Source organism: Drosophila miranda, chromosome XR (assembly GCF_003369915.1).
Source record: "Drosophila miranda strain MSH22 chromosome XR, D.miranda_PacBio2.1, whole genome shotgun sequence".
NCBI classification, from domain to species: Eukaryota; Metazoa; Arthropoda; class Insecta; order Diptera; family Drosophilidae; genus Drosophila; species Drosophila miranda.
In genome coordinates this window covers 2,293,853-2,316,491 of record NC_046674.1, presented here as the reverse complement: position 1 = coordinate 2,316,491, position 22,639 = coordinate 2,293,853, and the positions used below count along the sequence as shown (strand labels likewise).

The 22,639-nt window shown below is 46.9% G+C and overlaps 1 protein-coding gene and 1 long non-coding RNA gene across 7 annotated transcripts in view; both read left to right on the top strand.

Moving 5' to 3' along the window:
- LOC108151110 (nuclear anchorage protein 1) overlaps positions 1-22,639 on the top strand; it is a 139,634-nt gene that overhangs the window by 74,658 nt on the left and 42,337 nt on the right. The gene's annotated exons all lie outside the window — the stretch shown is intronic.
- Positions 17,474-17,994, top strand: LOC117186330. Its single transcript, XR_004471436.1, has 2 exons — positions 17,474-17,677; positions 17,735-17,994. It is a non-coding gene; the product is annotated as an uncharacterized LOC117186330 (long non-coding RNA).

Sequence of the window (22,639 nt, the reverse complement as noted above, 5' to 3'; positions counted from 1 at the left end):
GGGGGCACTGAGAAAAGTGAGGGAAATTGCAGCTAGCCACAAATCAAATGAATAATCATATGTCTCGCAGTGAAATATAGACGAAGCTCGTGCTTTCAATTCAAATTGACGCCCCCACAGCCTCCCAAAAGTACCGCCACATCCTACTCCTAAAAGGCAGGTCCTCCTCCTCTTAAAAGCCAGGTCCTCCTCCTCCTCCTCTTAAAAGCCAGGTCCTCCTCCTCTTCCTCCTCCACCAGCTTTGATTTGTTTTTAGTTTCGATCCAGCGATCCATCGATCGACCTGCACGTAATTTCATTTTGGTATCTAGGTTGATTTTGCGGTCAGAGCAATTTGGCATTTGGTATGGTCTCATTATTTTGGTAATGGTCTTTTCTATATAGTCCGCGATATATATATATGCCCCTAGTGCTGGTGTTCGTGGAAAACTTTGTGGATTTTGTTGATTGTTTTATGGTTTTATGGTTCTCTAGTGGAATTAGGGTTTATTATATTCACAAGTTCATGATAATCGAACGTGTGGGGTCATAAAAGGGGCTAAGGAATGACTGGGGGGCCCTAGAACTTTGGGAGTATTGTGTGGGGGGGTTTCCGCTGGGTATTCCTTCAGAAACGTTTTCTAATCGTTCTAGTTTATCGATAATTAATCATTTCTTCTCTTTGTATTTGATATTCTGTCTTCTCTGCCTTCTCTTTCTTCTCCTCCTCCTCTAATCTGTTTGTTCAAGCTTCAGCCTCGCGCTCCTTCGCCATTAATCATCTTTTGTACGATAAATCTCTTACAGATTTCGATTGTTTATCGCTTAACCTCAATTACCAAGACTCGTGGCTTAAGTCTTGCATCTTTCGGTAGCTTTAAGCCTCCTCCTTAATGGTCTGAAGCCTCTGCTTTGACATCTACTTCAAGTCTCTCTCTCCCTCTCTCTCTATCTCTCTCTCTTTTGGCTCATCAAGAATCGATTAATTGTTTAATCGATTTGTTTTGGCTTAATGTTGCCTTTGGCACTTTTTGAAATTCGATTTCTGTAATCGATTTCCATCTCCTGCCGCCTCCTCCTCTGCGATCTGTGTCTGTGGCTCTAATTAGTGCAGCTCCAACGAGGAAAAACTAGTTTCGATTGCCACACGAAAAATGTTGAGAACTCTGCTGCTGCTGCTGCTGTTGCTGCTGTTGCACTGCAACATGTTGCAATGCTGCCTGCCTCTGTGGCAAGTGTGAAGCTCGAGGGGGGCGCCGTCCGTCATGCACTGTTGCTGTTGAACGCCAAAACGCGTTCTCAACGACGTCCGACGACCGACGTCCGACGACAATTCCAAAGAAACAGCTGAAACGTGCTGAATGCAGCTGTGGCTCCTGGTTTGGGCTCTGCTCCCCATTCCCCCTTCCCTCCGGATCCTGTCTGCCTCACTCCCCCACTGACTGCCGCCTCCCTGCCTCAGGAATGGAGTGCAGAGGAGAGACTCCAATTGCAAGTTGGACTCCGCATTCAGAGAGTCCCCAAGTCCGACTGCGAGTCCGACTCCGAGTCCAGGCCAAGGCAAAAGTGCCGGTCAGTTCTCTTCTTTCGCGGTGTTGTGTGTGCTCTGGATTTATTGCTGAACGACGCGACGCGACGCGACGCCGCACAGTCGCTTGGGGAATGCCCCATCCCCCATCCCCCTTCCTCCTTCCTCTATAGAGTGTATCTTCTAAGGTCAATGGCTTCTTCATTGGACGACTGCTGCCGCTGTTGCTTGTGGGGGGGGAGGAGGGGTAAATGAAGCGCGAATTATTATTTTAGCTTTGGCGAAATGGAAAATGTTGTAATAATAAAGTGACGCCAACTCCATTACGTGTGGCAAGCCCATGCCGAAGCCCAAGCTGAAGCCCAAGCCCCTTCCTTCCTTCCTATAACTGTTGGCTGTTGGCTGTTGCCTGTTGGCCCAGCCTTTCAGCTCGAGCTTCGAGTTACATCATTCTTGGTGGCACAGACAAACATTTCCGTTAGAGCAGCAGAAACACGCAATGCCCCAAACTCAGACCCAAACCCAAACCGAATCCCGAGCCACTTGGAAAATGAAGTAAGAACAGACTTAAGCCACCGCTCCCTGCCTCTGTGCCTCCGTGCCTCCATGCCTCCGTGCCTCCCTGCCTCGATTAGTGCCTTAGCCTTCGTTTTTATAGAATGGTGTGTCTGTCTTTCGATGGTTTCCATGTTCTTGGAATTGGATCTTCTGTTGCCTCTATAGCTGTAGAATCGCAGTCCCGCAGTCTCCTAGTCTCGTGGTCGTATAGTAATTCAATTAATTGCGAATTGTGCTCTGCAGTTGTGGATGGGTAAACATCACATCGCCACGATCACTGGATCGAGAGTTTCGAGAGGCGAAGCCTGGGATTGAGCTTAGGATTGAGTTCGAAGACTGAGGATCGAAAGATTGAGATGTACCGATGGAGAGGTGCTGATGGAGAACGGTTAGCCATGAATATGAAGCTTCATTCGATTCTAATGAGAATTGTGATGGAATGATCTGCTGCTTAAGGAGGTACATCTATTTCGGCAGTAAAGAACTCTCATCCACAGGTGGATAGCCTCTCGATTGTTTTAATTATAAGTTTCATTCTCCAATTGCTTTTTATCTGCATTAATTTCCCATTTTCCGAGGCCTCTTTCCACACACATATTTCTGCCTTTTTAATAACTCACTTAAATGCCATATAATTTTATCTAATCAGCAACGCCTCTACTTTGTTTGCACTTAACGACTCAATTTATGGTTTATCTGTCTGTCTGTCTCTGGGGGTGTCTCCGCCTTTGGTTGATTGATTGGAGATCTCTGTATTATTTGTAGAACTTATGAGGAAATCTCAGTACGAGGCGGAGGAAAAGGGGAGTCAAAGAACTTCAAATATAATATATAGAGAATATTTATATAGAGAATGTGGGACAGCTGATAATTAAAGTATTCGAATGAGTCAGAAATTTTTTCTTCTTTTTTTTCCTCCTTCTTTTTGTTTATCTGTCAATTAAATGTCTTACCATTCGAAAACTTTTAAGATTTGAAAGCCTCAATACAGCCACACACGTGTTGCGCGTCATGCAGCAGCACCCCAAGGTTTGGCAACAAAAGAAAGTTCTCTGCCGTCGAATCCTCCCGAAACAGAACCGAACAGCCCTTCCAGAGCACGGAAGATGGAAGTACTTCCATTTGAGTGACATTTGAGTGACACTTGGGCTCCGGGGGGGCTCCGGGGGTGCTCCGGGGAGCACTGTCCAAACAAAAGATCAGCACAGAAAAAGCCAAACAAAAACCTCCAGCCATTAGCCAAGCTTTGAGCCAAAACAATCTCCATTCAAATGGCTTTACGATCTGCTGCTCCATGGCTGCTGCTGTTGCTGTCGCGCCATAAAGCAAACTCCCCTCCAGCCCCCCCTCCCCCCCTTCACATATGAACTGCTCTGTGAGTCAACTTTTTGTTTTTTATATGAAGTGATGTTGTGTGGGGCATACGCTTTGACCTCTGCGAAAGAAAAGAAAGAAAAAAGAAAAGATTTCACTTTTTAGTATTTTCGGGGGTTTCTCGGGAGGAGGGAGTGGGGGCAGGTGGGGGGCTTGAGCTGGGCTCGGGCTCGCGCTCGCGCTCTCTTGTTAATTGGTTTATCACGCAGTCGATTGGGGGGCACAGAGGCAGTGGCGATGCACTTGCCGCCAATTGGCATGAAAAACACTTTCGTTTTCCCTGCCGCCTTACCGACTTTTTTTCGGGGGAAACAGAAAGTCACAACAGAGAGGGAGATAACATATCATACATGAGGGAAGGATGAATGTTTTTATACAAAAAAAATTAAAAATAAAGAAAACAAAAATATACAATCGCCTGAAGGTTGATCTGGTCTCTGGGTCTCTGGTTAACTCTCGGGGTAATTGATACCCTTTTTAGCTACTCCCTTCGTTCGAATAGCAGGGGCAGTGCGTTTCATAACATCGGCTGCCCCAGAGGTGCCCCAGAGTGAAAGAGATTTATTATTGAAAGTGTCTTGGAAATTGGGTCGATTATCGAATTGAAGGAAACTCTGTTTTGTTCGGGGATTTATTCCAATAAATCATCGAAGGAAGTGGCTTATCAAAACCGTGGCAATTATCGCATAAAAGTGGGCTTATGGCCCGTAATTATGGCCCAATCAAAGCGAGTGGCCAAACCATTATCGAGTTATCAGAAGGGGGGAGAGGGGATGGACAGACTTGTGCCGTAGGATCCATAACTGGCAATTTCTTTACCTTCATGGGCCACACTGTACCATGCTGCATGCCACATGTTGTATATAGCTGTATGATCCACGTATAAAGATATTTTCTACTTCTGTCACAAGTTTCTTTTGCTTGTTTTTTGTTTTGTTTTCGGTTAACCACAAAAATCTGCGGCCTGCGATCTCCTTCGCTCGCCTCGGGCTCTGCCGCATGCCGCATGCCGCTGCTGCCTCTTGCCTCCTGCCTCCTGCTGCGAGCCAAAGTTTTTGCATAATTTCTTTGGGGGTCTGTAAATGAAACAAAGACATCATCGATATCAAATGCCAGCCTGAGACAGAGAGACACCAGAGAAGGCGAGACTTGGCAGCCGCAGAAGGTGGGGGTGGGGGGGCAGAGAGAGAGGGGGAGGACAACAAGTTGTCTGGCTTCCCCCCTTCATGGATTTCAGACTTTGGCTTTTAATTGCTCATAAAAGTTGTATATTTCAAAGAAAACAAAACCCCAACACTCGCCGTTGTGGATGGCCACACCCCTCAGATGCATTTGTATCCATCAGATACCTGCAAGCCTAAGCTTCAGTCCGTGGGGAGTCTTTTACCGTCCGTTCCATTCCAAATTGTTGGCAATTTTTCGATTTTTTGATGCTGATATTCGATCTCTGACGCGCTTTGGCGTTTGGCTCTTTTCTGTTTCGCTCTCGAGTGTGTGATAATATTTACTCTTTCCCCACAAAATATTTATTAATAATGCAAACATGTTCGATGCTCGGTGTTCGATGGAAAACTGCATTCAAGAGAGCCCAAGATGTGGCGTTTGGAGCCAGCAATAAAAGCGTCAATCAAAGTGGCCGACCCGACGTGCGGCTACTGCGGCACTTTTGATGGCCAAAATGAAATGGTTTTCCAAGGGGTGGGGCGGGGGGGAGATGGAAATTCATCAAAACGAAAGTAAAACGCAGAGGCACAGCTGTTTGACATAGATCAAAAGTGGCAATGAATCCACAAACTTGTTATCTTTGGGGGATGGTCCATAAAACGGGCTTTAATGGGCCTCCTCTGATGTGCCTGACATCAAGGGCCGGAGGGGAAAGAGTTTAGAGAGCATTTCTGGAGGGCTTTCCCAACCAGGGAGATCAAGGGCCCATAGCCCTAGAGGCTGTAGATCCAAAAAATGTAGATATTTATGGGTTAAAACGAGGAGAGCCTCATGGATCGCTTCTCAAAGAGTTTTGTATCTGGTGAATTACAGGATGTTAAATGGAATCTATTATTCATGCAAAAGTATACCTTAAATTTCTATCTACATATCTTTTATCTTCGATAGTTCTCTGTGAACCAAAGACAGGAGAGTTTCGAGATGTTTCAGGAGCTCCTTGGTGACCTTTTTGTATAGCCTCTCCTCTGAGATTCCCTCCATGGAAGGAAAACCTTTTAAGCCCCAAAAATAGAGAACCTGCTCTGTGATTAGTTCCCTTAAACAGAGAAAAGATATGGCCCTTGAGGTTCGTGGCTTGAGATGGCGCTCCTCAAACCCTCGACCGTGAATCATCTCCGATGCTCAAACGATCTTCGGCCAGCCCGAAATTCGACTCAATTTGTGGGCGTTGTGCTCTCCCTCTCTGAGTGCCTCTCTGCGGCCCATCAAATTTGCTTTTTATTGGCCTCTGGACTCGGCGAACCGGGCTTTAATTTGTCTGTCTTCTGCCCTAATTAAATTAGTATAAAACTAGCGGCAGTTAAACAGCCTTTGACATCGTAAAAACTTCACTTAAAATTCTGTCAAAAGTGGATCCAAACTTTGGCCCCGTCTAATGGGGTCTGCGGGCTTATGGGGGAGGGGGGGAGGGAAAGGGCCAGAAAAACCAAAACCAAAACTAATAAAATTCTTTCTCTTTGTTTTCTCTCTTTGCAGGTAAGCAAAAGTCCAACACAGAAATACCCCCAATATTTGTGAGTATTGTGCCACACTCTAATTGTTTTTTGGCCAAGACGGGCCCGAACCGTGCCGCGGCCAAGCCTTTTGTTTGTGGCAACAGAAACCGCAGCAAAATGCGCACAGGAAAAATTCCATGGAAACAATTTTGTTTTTCCATCGAGCGGCTGGCTGGCTGGCTGCGGCGGCTTTTAAACGGGCTATCGATACCAAAAAGTTGGCCAAAAATTGTACGAGCATTATGTGATTTTTCCAGCGGCCCAAATGAGCTTCGATTTGGAGTTTGGGGCTGCAGTCGGGGCTGCAGTTGGAGTATTTTTGCCGACAAAGCCATGCCAGTGCCATTCCCCTCCAGACAGAAAGGACGGACGGACAAGAAACAAGAGATATATTCCGGATCGTGTGGCAGCAACAAAGGCGAAAGATCTGTCATAACTGTAACTCGATTTGCGTGCCACAGATCGGCCGGGGCGGCCGTTGCAGGCCTTTCAAAAAAAATCTAATTAGACAAAACAATGGGCCGCATGGCCATTATGGCCATAAAAAAGAGCCAATTCTGAGGCAAGAACCAACTTTTGGGGCCGCAAAAGTTCCGCTTTTCATATGCAAAGAACAGGAACAGAAAAAAAGGGAGGAAGGCAGGTAGAGGAGGGTGGGGTAGGGTAGGGTAGGGCCACAAAACGCGATCCGTTGGTGTTCTTTTTTTTGTGGCAAAACCAAAAACCAAAAGCCCCGTAAATGGCTGATGAGGTCTCAAGACTTAATTACACCGTTGCAAAGGAAAAGAAAAACAGAGTACAGTAGCGTTGCCTCTTTTGTCTCTGCCACAAGACACCGACCCCGCGATCACCCGACCCACGACCCTACTTCATTTGCAAATTGCGGCAAGACTTCAAGAGAGCGTGTGGCAGCTCGGCAGCTTGGCAGCCAGCGGATGCGAAGAGAGATTGTTCCAGTTTTTGCTCAAAAGTCAAGTTTTTGAGGCTTTAATTGTCACTTGCAACGCCACGGATGGGGAGACCCTAAAGGTACGTCAGTCTTGAGGTCTTCACGGGATCACTCCACCGGCAGATGATGGTCGTTGGAGGCACGGGTCCAGAATCACTGACACACACAGTAGTCGTGGAAGGAGCGACAGAGGGTTCTTATTATGATCTCATACCATGTGTCAGAGTAGTGGCAGAAGGTGGAGCACCAGGCTTCTTTCTACTCCTAATTCCCACTTGTTTCGCTGCCACATCCTCCGTATCGTTGCCCTGACTCGTTTCCCCCTATGCTTTCCATTCAAATTGCACCCCCGGGGCACATCCATCTGTCTCTCTGTCTCCCCTGTCTGCCCCGAGAAACAGCAGCTGTTCTACATATCGAACCATTAACGAGCTGTCACAGCACTGTTTTGCTTTGTAGCAGATACATTATATGCCACATTATGGAGTCGTTTCAAGTGAAACAAATGATTTGATTTCATCTCTCTCGTCGTATTACAGGATATTACAGAGTTTCATGCTTCAGGGCAGGGCAGTGCCGGGAACAGCTCCGAAAACTGGGTTAATGAGTGCAGCCAGTGCTAGATAATATCCGCTCGTATCGTTGACTCTATTCCAAATTTCCACTCGCTCGTTACGCTCCAAAGTTGCGACTTTATTGCGGTTTCCGGTCGCATTATTTCTAGTATTTTTTCGGTTGAACTTTAATTTCAATTAAGTTCCGGGGGGAACGGGGAAAACTTAACTGCTTGGAAAAGTGTCCACCTCTCGAGTGCCTTTGCAACCCTCAATCAGGCCCCAGAAACTCCATTTCCTATCCGATCCTATCGTCTATCACGCCACATATCATGACCATAATGAGACATCCCCTCGGCTGTGGCTTATGTGACCAAAAGCAGGTGCCGCCTGTGCCGCCTGTCGGTGCGACGCAAAATATCTGTAAATTGCCACTTAATTTGATTCGATTCTATATCTCTGGCCACAGATATGATTTATGGCTATATATATTTTGTATTGATTTTTTGATAAGTTCTTTCTTTTTTTTGTTACTTTGTGGCGCTGATAATGGAATACTGCCTGATAAAACTAGGGGTGGGCTTGAGAGCATTGGAAATATGAGATCATTGGGAACGGTTGCAGGTTTTTCGGGGGAACTCTGGAAATAGAACATGGTTCAATGCACTCTCTCTGGGGGAACAGGAGGGCAGGGAAGTGGAAGTCGAACTAAAAACTAGAGAATATTTCTCAATAATGATGGTAGGAAAAGGAAGGAATGAAACGGGTATCGAAGGATAGAAGTGAACATGAAGATCATTTAATAGAGAGACCTATAAAAACCCACCCGATAATTGAGAAGAGGGAAGCTCCCTCCCCCCCACCACCACGCCAGTCCTCTTCTGGAGCTCTCTAACTCTTCTGTGGGTCTTCGCTAATATACATATAATATGCAGAGCGGAGGTAGGGAGATCTCGTACCCAAAACATTACACACAGCACATGCCACACGGCACAGCACTCATTATCATACCCATTCCAGGCATACCCCTGCCCCTGCCCATGCCCATTCCCCCTTGTTCCTGCATACCCATTTCTCATTCCAATTTCCATTCCATTCCAATTCCTCAAATTCAGTTGCCGGAACTCAGAACACAGTGCTCTCTCTCTCTCTCTCTCTTTCTCGTTGCTACTTTTTCTTTCGTTCCATTTGGTTGAATTTCTCCCCGGATTCTCTGGCGGTACGTACTCCCTCCCTCCCTCCCGCCCTCCCTCACTCTTTTGGCCACCTGCCTGCAGTTTGCACCACCACCACTGCCAACAACAACAACAACAGCAATTACAGCAATCGCATAGTTTTTCCAACACACAAACACACACGCAAAAACAATTTCCTTTTATGGTTTTTCTATTGTTTTTTCCGCTGTTCTGGAAATTAAAGTCGAAACTGAAGAGAGTTGTGGGTGGGGGCGGGATGGCGATGGCGATGGCGGGTGGGTGGGTGACAAGCAATTTGGTACTCCTCCTGCACACCCCCTCTGCACTCCCCTGCCCCCGCCCCTCCTCTAACGACGACGACGACGATGATGATGATGCAACACCCCATTCATTGATGAGGCGCTTTTCCATAATTTTCTTTTTCGTTTTTCCCTCGTTTTTTTTCGGCGGGGGTAAAAGTTCATTGCCGCCTTTCGGACTGCTGGCTGTTGACCAAATGTTTTGGCCATGTGCCTGTGACTGTGTGTGTGTGTTTTTCTTCGCTTAATTACCTCCTTGGTGGCCAAAAAGAGTCATGGCTTTCCCTCTCCTCCTCCTCCTCCTCCTCCTCCTTTCAGGGGGTGGTGGAAGGGGCTGGGGCCACGCCTGCATGAAAACGCACTTGACGTTCGTGACCTTCGCCGTTGGCGGTTTTTCCATCAGTTTTGTTGTTGTTGTTGTTTTTGCTTTTTTCGATGGGAAGTTCAACGGAAGCTATTAAGGAAAAGTCAGGGTACCCCCCTCTGCCCCCGCACCCCCTCCCTGGCTACCTCCAGGAATGAACATTACTTTTGCATTTTTGGAAGATGTTTTGCCTGCGATAACCCCACCACAGCCACAGCCCCTGCCCCCAGCCCCCCGCCACTGCATTGCCAAAAACCAGAAACAGAAAACAACAACCACAAGCCAGAGTTTTACACTGTTTTGTGGGGGGGCTATGGGAGCTGGGAGGGAGGGGGGGGGGTATTTTCTTATCCCCTTGGGGTCATCTCTGCGAGAGTCCACTCTCGAGAGTGGAAAATTAATTCGGTTAACCCCTGTCTTCGACACCTCCCACTTTTGGAGGTCTTCCCCTGCCGCCAGCGACAGCGCCACCTCCCCCTTCCACCTGATGGAAGACGACACTGACAATTGGCTTTCACTATTCCCACTATTTCGGCCTTAAGTCTTAAGCCTTTGGCTAATTCTGCAATCAATTTCGGTGGCGGTTTTTCGTATGCAAATGACACTGAACCTGAGCCAACCCTCGGCCAATCCTTAGACCTGCCTCTCGCTCTCGCTCTCTCTCCCCCAAGGTTCGGGGCCCCCATCTAATTATGCAAAATCCAAAGCGACTTAAGACGCGAGAGACTCGAGAGACCTGAGACCTGACTGCCTCTCGAGTCCATGGATGGACTGTGGCCCCAAAAGGAAGCCCAAAAACTGCGAAACGAATCAAACTAAAATGATGACGGGTGGTCGTTTCTCTCTCTCGCTCTTTCCCTCTTTCTCTCCCCATATTACACCTCATTTTCCCCTCCTTCTACCCCTCCCCTCACCCCAAAATCGTTTGCATAATTGAGGGTGGCCGTCGTCTATACAAAGAAAAGCGTCTCCCGGAAATCCATCAGCTGCCAAGTGAAGTTTTTCCTTCGTTTTTCACGCGCAAATATCTGTTGCATGCAACAACAGCCCGTGCCCCTGCCACCCACTTGAAATATATGTGTAAAATACTGCCATGCGGAAATGCAAAAATGAAAAGCATTTTCATTTAGTGCAGAGTGTGAAAACTATGCTTGGAAAATCGCTTCCAACTTAAACAAAGAATGGGGAAAAAGAGGGAGTAAGAAGAGGAGTAAAGGGGGGGGGGGGACCTAAAAAGAGGCGGGCAAGGCAAACAGAGAAGGAGGTAGAGGGAAAAGGGTAGGGCATAAAAGGGGGAGCCAGACGAGGAGTGGGGCTATAGAAGAAAGACTGAAAATAGAGTCCAAGATTTGGGGATATGTTTCAGGCCTTTAAGGGGGAAAGAAAGGTGCTCGAGGAAGGTCTCTTAAGGAACACCACGCACAGGAGCAGGTGCTTCTAGCCAGAGGGGAGACCCTGCAAATTGTTGGCCTCTGTTCCTCCCTGACATTTGGCCCCGAGGCGGCGTGAAGGCGGTGCCAGCCACTGGAATTCCATTGCAAACGTTGGAGAGAGAGAGGGAGGGAGAGAGAGATCTTAGACCCAAAACCAGCATTTGAGTTGATTACAGCGATAGCCAGAAGAACCAGATCGGATCGGATCGGATTGGATGTTGAAATGTTCTCTGTTGAGAGGAGGCTGGCATTAGGCCAGGCCATCCATCCAGAGGCGTGAATTAATGTCCGTCCGTTCAATCAGAGTGTAAATTAGTGTCCGGCTACTGGAATTGGCACGAGAGAGAGAAACAGTAGAGTGCACGAGCCTAACGAGTCTTGAGTCTTGAGCTTCGAGCCTCCGGCCTCGTCTTCGAGGCTTTTGGGGGGTAATTTTCGTCCATAATGAACTGAACTCTAGGAAATGCCTGGGAGGAGGAGGAGGAGGAGGAGGCGATCGAAGAGCGCGGAGATACGTCCGATGATTGGCAATCTCTCTTTTCGGAGGGGAGACAATTGCTTCCGCTTCGAGGGGTCTCCCTGGGCTGGCGCTGGTGTGGAGTCTGTCATTGTGCGCGAGACCAGATTGCAATAAAATTTTCACGCGCCAACAATTGGAGGCGATTTGGAGGCGTGGAAAGCCGAGAGATTTGTTGAGAGAGGGGGCCAAAATTGCTATCCTGTCAAGTGAGCACAAAAAACTATGCCACAAAGCCTAGACTTTGGCTCTGAAGCCAAACCACCACCTGCTGCCCCCTCCCCTCTGTCCCCCCATCCACCAATTGTGTTTTTTCGGTAATTGAAATTCGTACCATAATTAATTTCCTTGATTTTTTCCGGTTTTCTTTTAATTGAATACAACAAAAATTTCATAATTAAAAGTGTATTTATTAATAGAGAGAAAAAAGGAAGAAAGCTTGGCAAATAATGTGGGGGGAAAGTCTAGACATGGAGTGGGTGGAAACTGGAGAAGCCCCCCACACCGCCCGTTCGTCTCTGTCTGCAGATTGTGGGCGTACATCCATCGTTCCATCTTGTCTCCAGCCCAGGCTTCAACTTCCTTTTGTTCTATTCCCCGACTTTCTCCCAAACTAAAGCCAAAAGCCCCCCCTACCCCCTTTCCCTTGGGTCTTATCCAAAACCGAACATCTATTGGCATTTTTTATCGCGATGCTCTTGAAAGGCGAGGCCTTGCCTCATCCTCGACTCTTTTTCTTTTTTTTTTTGGGGGGTTTTTCTGTCTTTTTGTCTCAAGTTGAAGGCGCATATAAAAATTGATTGACGGGGAGCGGCTTTGCATTTAAATTTATAATAATAATTTGTAATTGGGGAGAGGATCGTCATAGGATCGTCATAGGATCGTCATAGGATCGTCAGAGGTGAGGTCTGGTCTTGTTAGGAGGAACGGAACCCCTTATGCAAGACCACAAATATCTTGAATTAAACGAAGATTTCTCTTTGGGGCCTTGCCATTTCCCCCGTATATACATACGTATATGTTTCTATTAAGGCGGAAAGCCCAAACGTTTTTCCAGCAACATTATAAACCCATCAAAACCCATCAATTCAAGACCCAATACCCATTCCGAGCTCGAAAAATGCGCAATCGTCACGCAATCCCCACAAATGACAACGTCATGGAATGGAATTGGTATTGGTACTGGTATTGGTACTCGTATTGGAGGAGCTTCTTCCAGCCTCAAAATGTTGCATGTTGTGCGAGTATCTGTGGGCAGATCTGCTGGGTCTGCTCCCCCCCCTCTATCCGCTATACCATTTTGAGTGTTGAAAACTTTATTATGCCTGTTATCACTTTGGAAAGACAAGGAGGAGTCGGGAAAGAAAGATTAATTTGTGTCTTCGACAGCTCCAGCTCCAGCTCCAGCTCTAGCTCTGGGGGAAAAACGCATTTCCAATGCCTCTTTCATACGGAAATGATATACGTGGGTGTCAAACCCCAAACAATAGATTGAAGTGGAAGGAAGGCTTGGTTATGGTTGTGGTTATGGTCTAGGTCTGGGTTTTGGAAGCACATGTGTGCTCGTTCCCGTTCCCTGGAGAGAGACCCTATTGGAGGCCTGTGGGATGATGTTGAACCAACAGAAATGTTGGGAAATCATTTAAAAAATAATTAAGCCTCATGTCGTTGAACACGAACACAGACAGCACTCGTAAACATAAAAAACAACAAAGAACCAGGGAACTGGGGAACCGTGGAACCGGAGAACCAGATAACCAGAAGTTCAGCCCACATATATTTTCTTTTGGCGTCGTGAGCAAATGATTTTGTTTCAATGGGGCCTGACATGTGTTTGGGATTTTGTGGGAGGAGCAGGCGGTAGGAGGGAGATCTGTTGTACTTCCTAATTCGTTAGTGGGCTCAACTTTGAGTGGCAAGGTAATAAATGTATGGCCTCTTGGAGAGTTCTCACTCTTGAGGACTTTATAACTCAAGTTCTATTCATTACGTTGGCATGAAACGTTGTAGTGGCTTAGATAATAGTTGGATTGGAGATTTACCAAAGTTTCATAGAAATCCATCGAGGGTTAAGGGTTATACGAATCTTCCATGGGTTCTGATAATGTGAATTTCAGTAGCAATCATCAAGAAATGTTTGAGCTAGAGAATATTCTCTATAAAACATAATAAATGTACAACATTTAATAGTTATACATTTCCTTAAGACCGTCATAGCTCAAGATCTATTCATTGCATTCACTTAAAAAGTTGTGACTGTCCAGATGATGGTAGAATTATAGATATACTAAAGTTTCATTGGAATCCATCGAGGGTTAAGGGTTGTACAAATCTTGCATGGGTTCTGATAGTGTGGATTTCAGTAGGAACCATTAATAAATGTGGAAATTGGAGTATATTCCCTATAAAAGATTATAAATGTACATTTTATGGTTCAACTTTTGTTAAAGATGTTGTAACTCAAGATATATTCATTGCATTCACTTTAAAAGTTGTGATTGTCTAGATGATGGTAGAAATAAAGATATACCAAAGTTTCATTGGAATCCATCGAGGGTTGAGGGTTAAAGGGTGCACCCTAAAGAGGTGGATAGTGTTCAAGTAGTTCAAATAGCGGGAATACCTTTTCGAAGCCCTAAATACACTCGAAATTCCTCTTGGTTCCACTTTGCGACAATCCTTAAATGCAAACTTTTGAAAAGTCATGGGATTCCTCGAAAGGAGAGTCTGCATCGGGGATGCAGAGTCGAGTAATTTCAATTAAAAAATCGTTAACCACCCACTGGGGCACCTGGTCGACTGTCGCCCCCTTGGCCGCTGTCAGGCCTCTTTTTGGGGCTTCAACTTTGACTCTATTTACGGATTGGCGTAATTAAAGTGGCCAGAAAGGAAAAGATTGAATATATTTGCAGCGCCAGAAGAGCCGCTTGGGAGTGGAGTGGCGCGGAGTGGCGTGGCGTGGTGTGGCGTGCAACATGTTGCACAGTTGCACATTGAAAGTTGCAATTGCAAATGGGGAAGGGGAATGGGAATGGCAATGGGAATTGCAGCGAATCGTGGCAATAATTTATGACTTTTAATTTGCTTGCCACTTGCCGCCAAGATTTATGGCCAATATGAAGAAAGAAATTGAAATGCAATCAGAAAAATATTATGCTAACCCCTGACCCTGTCGTGGAAAAGCCACGAACCGAACACCGATCGGGGGGGGGCCCCGGGGGGAAAAACAATTTTCCATTGCTGTCGCATAAATCAGCAGAGGGCCGCTGTCTCTGCCTCTGCCTCTGCCTCTGCCCTTCTTCTCTCTCTCTCTCTTTGCAATGATTGACAGGCCATGAAATTGGTTTCCGAATTTGCTGACAATTAGTTCGAGGGACTTGCACCTCTCTTTTGACCCCCGCGAACCCACTTCTGGGGAGAGCTGTGCGGGCGGTGTCCTTCGGAAATCACTATTCACTCGAAGTACGAGTGTTTCTTATCATTTGTGTGAATCCGCGGGTCAAAGACCTCTCCCCCGGCCATGCCTCATGCATGAATGATCATCTGCCATGTGAATGCCACCCAATGCGGGCTGGGATGGGATGGTATAGGATGGGATGTCTCTCTCCATCCACCATCTATTTCCTCTTTGCGGCCTTGGCGCTGCTGCGGCGCGGGAGCTTCCTCTGCAGCTTACATAAACAATTTGCATTTCCCCCCACACCCCACACCCCGTCGTCTTGTCAGTTTTTTCGCGCACTGTTATGCATACGACGAGCAGACGAGAGTACGAGGTTGTATGTCTCTCCGCCATGAGGGAATGTCTCACTCAAGTCGTCTGTGTTTCTTGTGTCTCTGCTGCTGCTGACTGCTGCTGGTGTAACAATAAATTCGTAACATTTTCAAGGAGTTTGCTTTGTGCGCGACGGCAATGGAGCGCATCAGAGCGAAAACAAAATGCCATTCAAAAACGTGCCAGGGAGTGGGGGACTCACACCGGGACCTATGGGAAAAGCAGCAGGTGTTTTGGGCGCCCAACAGATCAGCTTCTCCAGCGCTCACAGAGGGCCTGTCTGGGGTGTCTGGGGCGTCTGGGGCGGTGCAAGATCCTCGGCTAGGGGTTCAATCGAGTGCCCGAAAGTGAGTCCAATTTCCAATCGAGTGACAGACCCGACCAGACCTTTCATGTGCCCCCAATCTGTGCCCCAACTCCGATGATTTATGCCTGCCATTAGGACCCCCGCAACTCCCACTGGAAAACTCTTTATCTTATCGATTTTCTGTTGTGTGGCAGGAAATGTGGGGCATAGTTTTTTCGATTTTTATTGGCTTCCAGAGTCACATTATTTCTGTATGGAACTTTCTATCGACAATCTGGGCAAATGCATTCCATACTCCACACGAAAATTGGGCCACCACGAGCTGGCAACAAAAAAAACCGCAGGCCACACGAAAAACAACAAAAAAATCGAAATTCGTCGCGTGCCCAAGTCGCGTCTGTCTGTCCGTACCCCTATTCCCCCTCCCCCACCACCACCACCACCGCATCGCACACCCTCTACTTGCAACGCCTCCTCCTCCCCCTCCCCCTCCCCCTCGCACCGTTCAGGGGCTCCGCCCACGCGAATGTCACGAGCCAGAAAATTGGGTGAAAAGTTTTTCTCTGTACGCCTCAGTGGAGTCGGAATCGGAATCGGAGTCGGAGTCGTACATAAATTTCCCATACTCGAGTGGAAAAGCTTTTCTTGGTTCGCTTTTCAATTAGCATAACAAACTGCGCCTCCCCCCGCCCCCGCCCCTTCCTGGAACGTCTGGGATGGGACTTTCGGGGGAGCTGTCAATTCTGTGGGGGTGTGGGGGTGGGGGTCATCTCCAGTTCCGAAACTGGAGTAAGCCAAACAAATCATTTGTTTTGTCAGAGAGAGAAGAGTGTGTGAGGGGGGGGGAGGAGTCCCCTATTTAGTCATAAATTATATATTTATAGAGGAAATCCCTTGGCGATTGGTGGGGCTTTGGCGTAGTGCAGCCATAAATTAGGGCCTCCCTCTCCTCTCCTGCCTTCCCATTGAAAACTGTGTCACTAATTCACTTTCTTTTGCTTTCCTTTCCGCTCCTCTCTTTTCAGGTAAGAATCAAAGACGGACAGACGGACAGATCTCTGGCCATAGCCGATGCTCGGCTCAGATGTTGCGCAACCAAAAAATTGATGGTTTTTCCTTCTTTTTCTTGAGTTTTCCTTTGGTGTTTGGTTTGATTTGTTTCCGCAATTAAGGAGCCTGCCATTTCTCATGTACGAAAACTATCAACAATATTTTCGCCTTCATTTCTGCAACTGTAAAAGGAGCTCCAATGGTAGCAGCTCTCCCATCGACGGGGGGGTGGGGTGGGGTGTCGCTGCCTCCTCATAACTCCTCTCATTAATTTTCCACTCGAACGTTTTGGACATTGCGTGCAAATTTTAATTTTTCATCGCAATTTAAAAAGAAATAAACGAAACGAAACGAAACGAAACGAGAGAAATACTCGTATGAAATACGCTGAGACATTTGCCAATTGCCAATTTTTCGGTCGAAAATGATGATGGAACCGAGATTAAGGATTACTTCTTCCTCTCTTTCTCTCTCCCTCTCCCTCTCGCTCCCTCTTGGGAATTTGTTGAAATTTTCATTTCATAATTAACATTCGTTGGCTCATTCGCTGATTCGTTGATTCATTCACTCCTTTATTCGCTTTCTCCTGCTGATACTTTTTTTGTGTTTTGTGCTTTAATTGTTGTCATTTACTTTTGGGGGTTTTTATGGAGGTCTCGTATGTAATATCGATCGAGTGTTGGGTAATCGGAGGGAAAGGAGTAGCCATGGCTAAAACACGCCCTGGAGACATCAAAACGAAGCTCAGCCCAACACAGAAACGTAAGCCGAGGGGCGCTGCTGCATTACGTGCATAGATGAAGGAAAGACAAAAGACCAAGAAATATGAAATTTGATTGAAAACTGTCTTCGAAACAGTTCCAAATCAGTAGCTCGTGCGTAAAGATTCAAAATAGTAATAGAATAGGAAAGTAGAAGGAAGTAGCATATAGATTTGTTTAGTAAAAAATCTCTGGAAAATGCCTATTCACTGGAAAGCCATACCGCAACTGATTGTGGCTCTGCCACTAATCGACTACATGTTCTCGGTGGTGGTCAAATTGGAGATCATGGAGCAAAAGCGTCTCCGAGAGATGGGTAAGATATGAGCATCAAAGATATATGCAGACTGGAGCCAGGGTTATTTCTTTACAGAGACTGCCAGCCCACAAAAGCCCGACGTAAAAGAGTGTTAAAAAGAATCAAACGACGGACGAGTGTTACCCCAAAATCACAGCCAAATGAAGACAAGAAACAGTGGAGATCTGGAGGGCACAGCAGGAAGGGCTCAAGTGGTCCTGCCTTTGGCTGGGGGTTTGGGGTAAACTCTTTTTGGATTTGTTGTATCTTCATGTGTCAAATTCTCGAATGTCTTACAACCAACTAAAGCTCTCAGTCTACGGGTTGCCTAGTGCTTAATGGAGGGATCTACGTGTACCTCTCGGAACTGAACAATTGGCGGATCTGTTACCGTATCGGTTATCAGATAGAAGTAGTATCTGTAGCCATTTGCTGGGGAAACTACGACCCACAGTCGTCTGTGCGGCATGCAAATGATTGCCTTGGGTCTCCAAGTCCCTTTAATGATCATCATTGATCCCCCGATTTGGTTGCCAAAGCAGAGGGCTCTCCTCTCCCCCACTCCCCAGTCCCTCAGCATTCTGTTCGTTTCAGCTGCAGAATGGATCTCTCTTCACTCCGGAATGGATCTGAGAAATGCCAAGAAGCATAAACAAAGATCAAAATGGTCTCCCTCTCCCCTCTCCCCTCTCGCTCTTTGAGTGCCTCACTTTCGTTTGGCTCCATCTGTCCGTCCGTCTGTCTGTCTGTCTGTCCATCGGAGCAGTCTTTGGACTGCTGTCAGATTGTGTATCTCTTGGGTTGCATTTGCTTTGGCTCTGTTGCTGTGTTGCTGCATTTGCTGTCTGTCAAAGGCAAAAAGTGCATTTCGATATTGGAAACAATTCGAACTTTTGTTAATGCTTGAACTTTTTCCCTGCCTCTGCCCCTGCCCCAGCCCCTGCCTCTATCTCTGGCCTGGTCTGGCCTGGTCTCTCTCTCTCTCTTGGTTTTCTGCTTTTCCTGTGGACTCTCTTCCGGCAGTGCTACAATGTTTTTGTTGCATCAGTTTCTGTCTTCTGTCTCTTGTCTCTGTGTCTCTGTGTAGTAGTAGTTTTTGTGTAGTTTTTCCTTTTAGTTGAAGGCTGTCAAAGAGATTTTGTCTCTTGGCGATTTGCTATGTTTGATATGCCAAAAGGTTTTTCTCCTCTCTTTCTATCTGCCGGGCTTTCCAGGCTTTGGTTTTTTGGGTCTTGGGTTTCCTCTTTTTCTGTTTTCCTCGGGTCCAAAGAGTCAACGGATTGAGTCACATCACGACTTTTGGCACCTTACCCACCGAAGAGTGTCTTCCCCACATTTGCATTTCTTCGCACCTGGTGCCACTCCGGAGGAGTGGGGTCGCTCATCTCCCTGAACTCTGGTGCTGCCGCTGCCGCTGCCGCTGCTGCTGGTGCTGCTGTCAGGGTCTTCGCCGGCTAACCCTCATATTTGTTAGGATCCTTACGTGACAATGGCAACCGAACGGGCCCCCATTATCATAAAGTCAAAGCCACATGAAAGCCAAAGATATGCCAAAGAGGGAAAAACCTGAGATCCAGCAACAAGTGGCAGATGGCCGGACTTTCTAATATAAACAGGAGGAAGGAGGCAGTTTTTATTGCAAATTCTGATTGAAAAACAAACCGAAAGATCAATGAAAAGAACGGTCACACTTTTCATACAGAAAAGCCCCATAAATTCTTTCTTTTTGAGATCTGGTCACGTTTCGTCGGCTAAAATGTGCTAAAAATAGCCAAAGAACGGGCACACTGCAGCTCTGATTAATCAATTTGTTATTTAAAACGGAGTTGGAAGGAGTTTTGCTGTAAATTCAGCAAAAAATATGGCCCACCAAATACTGATCCTTAAAACGGTCACACTGTAGCCATGATTCATCGCCTTTTGAGGGTCGCCTGGTCACATTTGGCTGTCAAAAAATCATCAAAGAACAGGCACATTGAAGCGGGATGATTCATTCCGTTGAAGTTTAATGCCACAAGTGCCACAAGGTGCAGCACTGATTGCCTGTGCAACTTGCTACTACTTCCCCCCACACACACAACAACAAGACATTCAATCAAGCCACAGACGTGCCACACATGGAAGGAAGGTGTGTTTCCACCTCCAACTCTGCCTCTCCTTCCTCTCGAGCCGCAGATACTTGCAACACAGAGCAGAGCAGAGCAGTGCTGGCTGCTCCCTGAAGTCTGGCTGTGGCTGGGGCTCTGTCTCGTCGTTTGGTTTCATTTTATTCAAATTGGCAAATTGCTAATAAAGTTTTTCCCAATTGCCGAATGCCGCCTGCTCATAAATATTGGCTTTATTTCCACACAGCCAGAGCCGCAGCCACAGCCACAGCCACAGCAAGAGTGTGTGGCACAGAGTTTTATGAACTTGGAAATGGAGTCCATGAGGCAGCAGAAGGAGGAGGAGGAGGCTCAGTGGAGGATCAGTGGAGGTGGAGGTGGAGCTGGAGGTGTTGATGTGTGAATCTGAAGGCGTCGTGTTTATTGCGTGCAAATTCAATTGAATTTTGAATAAGTTCGGGGCTTATGGGGGATCTCTAAGGAAGATCTATGCGACGACTTTCACTCCACCAAAAGCGTTGACAAATTAAGAGGGATGCTGTGGGGGAAGAGGGAAGGATCTATGGAGAAAGTTTTGCTACAGGAATCGGGGGCTGGGATGAGATCCGATTTAGATCATTCTTCTAGTGATTTTCCCACAGGGTCTTCGCTTTCCCCTCCTTCCAAATGCTATTGAACTTCAACGATCGAACGATTATGGTGATCCCTGATCGACGCCCGTTTGTTAAATTATTATTACTCTTCGTTTGGTTTATGGTTTGTGCGGTTAAATAATGTCGCCAAAGGTCAAAACCACAGACGACGACAGCGACAACAACGACGACGACAATAGATGTTCATGCCTCTGTGGTAGCAAATCACGTTCCACGTTCCTCGTTCCACGTTGCACGCGGTGAGGCGAGAGATAATCATCATCTGAAGCGATCGATTGATCATCAGGGAACCGAAGGAAAGTGTTTTTCTGACCATAAAACGTCATCGCTGGGGAGACCCCGAGCTGAACTTTTACTTTGCGGTCGATCGAACGGTCTACACCCTTTTCCAGCAGACGATGATCGGATCGGATGGGATGGGATGGGATGTTCCCGTCTCCACTTTTCTCCACTTTGCTCCTTCCAAGCCGAGCCAGGGCCAAGCCAGGGCCATGCCACGGACATGCCACGGCCATGCCATGCTTTTAAAAATCAATTTTTAGCCTTTTAGCCCATCGATCCGGGCCATGATCGTGCTACGATCTACAGGTGCTGCCGCTGCCGCTGCCTCTTTCTCACATGTCCAAACATCATCATCATTTTGTGATCACGGCTCTGGTTCGTTTACTTTTCGGAAGTACTGTGGGCTGGATGGATGTTGATGGTGGGCTGGATGGTGGGGTGGGGGCTGACCCTCCACCTCTCCCAGGAGTTATGAACTTGTTTGTGGCTTAATGAGTATTACAAAAACAACAACAACAGCAGCACACAAAAAAGGGGGAAGGTCCCATTGGGGAGGAGCTGTGCCGCCGCTTCGGGAGGAGGTTGCCCCGTGACTCTGCCCCTGCCGCTGCCCCTGCCTCTCCGTGCTTTCATAGCTTCTGGGCATCAGACCCCATCGCAAATTGAGGTGTCGTAATGGCGGGAAAAAGCCTCTTCGATCGGATGCGATGCGATACCCCGAAACCCATATGTCTGCCGCCCCATCTCTCTTAGATAGTGAAAGTGGAGGCTCTCTGTCCGTCTGTGGCGGATCTTCAAAAGGCTTTTCGTTTCGTTTCTCCTCTGTTTTCGTTTTTGTGGGCTTTAGCCCCGAGGACATCCCATACACAGCTCCTCCCCATCAATTTCCCCTGGAAAACAAAGCAAATCCCCGAAAATAAAACTCCTTTTTGCAATGCCAACAGAAACATTTGTTTGCCAATTTTTCATTTGTTAAACTTTTAATTTGTTTCCTTTTCTCATCCGTGTGTGTGGCCCCTAGGGATGGGGCATTACACCAGAGTCCAGTGCGAGCTCCAGAGTCCGGAGTCCGGAGTCCAGTGCCAGCTCCAGCGCCAGAGTATTGTTTGTCGGTTTATCTCCAGTCGGTGATCTTTTGGAGGCAGCTGCCTGCCGCGGGTAATTATGGCTGGGATTTGTCTTTTATGGCCACTCAATATGGTTAAATGTCATTTTCGAATTGCTGTTTGTGTGCCCAAAAGGGGCTTTTCCGAGTGCTTAATAGAGGATCTCGGATCCAGTGGTTTCGAGAGGAAAGGCGGATGGCGGAAGGATGGCTGGAACGATGGATGGTAAGAGTGGAGTATGAAGGGGAGATATTTTTGGGGGTAGGATGGAAGCAGAGGGGGCTTAGATATCTCGAAGTTCCGCTAGGATTATCAACAGATTGACAAGCGCCTCATCGTCTGTCGAATCATATATATCTTCAGAGTTTTAAGGGGAATAATTCCTCATGGAGATGTGGAAGAAGTTTCAACTTTGGAAGGGTGTAAATACCTCTGAGAGATCTCTGAGAAAGGAAAAAAATTTATCGAAAAACTACAGATTGAAGAAGGAACATCCAGAAAATGCATTCATTGTTGTCTAGGCGATTCAGGGGCTCTCTCTTGGGAAACAAATTCTTTCCAAAAGAAATGGTGTAGAGTATAATAACATCTGCCATTAACTTCTATGATCTTTTAATAGAGGATCCAGAATATTCTCCCCTCTAAGCCCAGAGAGCATTTCTTCAATATTAGATGATTTAAGGGCTCTTTAAATAGCCTTTTGCAACCCTCTCAGACTCGTTTGTACAGGCTTTTTATTTTCTTGAGACCTCTTTCAACCCTTTTTCTCAGCATTAAACTGCACTTATGACCCTCCATAAACCCCTAACACACACACACACACACACATATGTA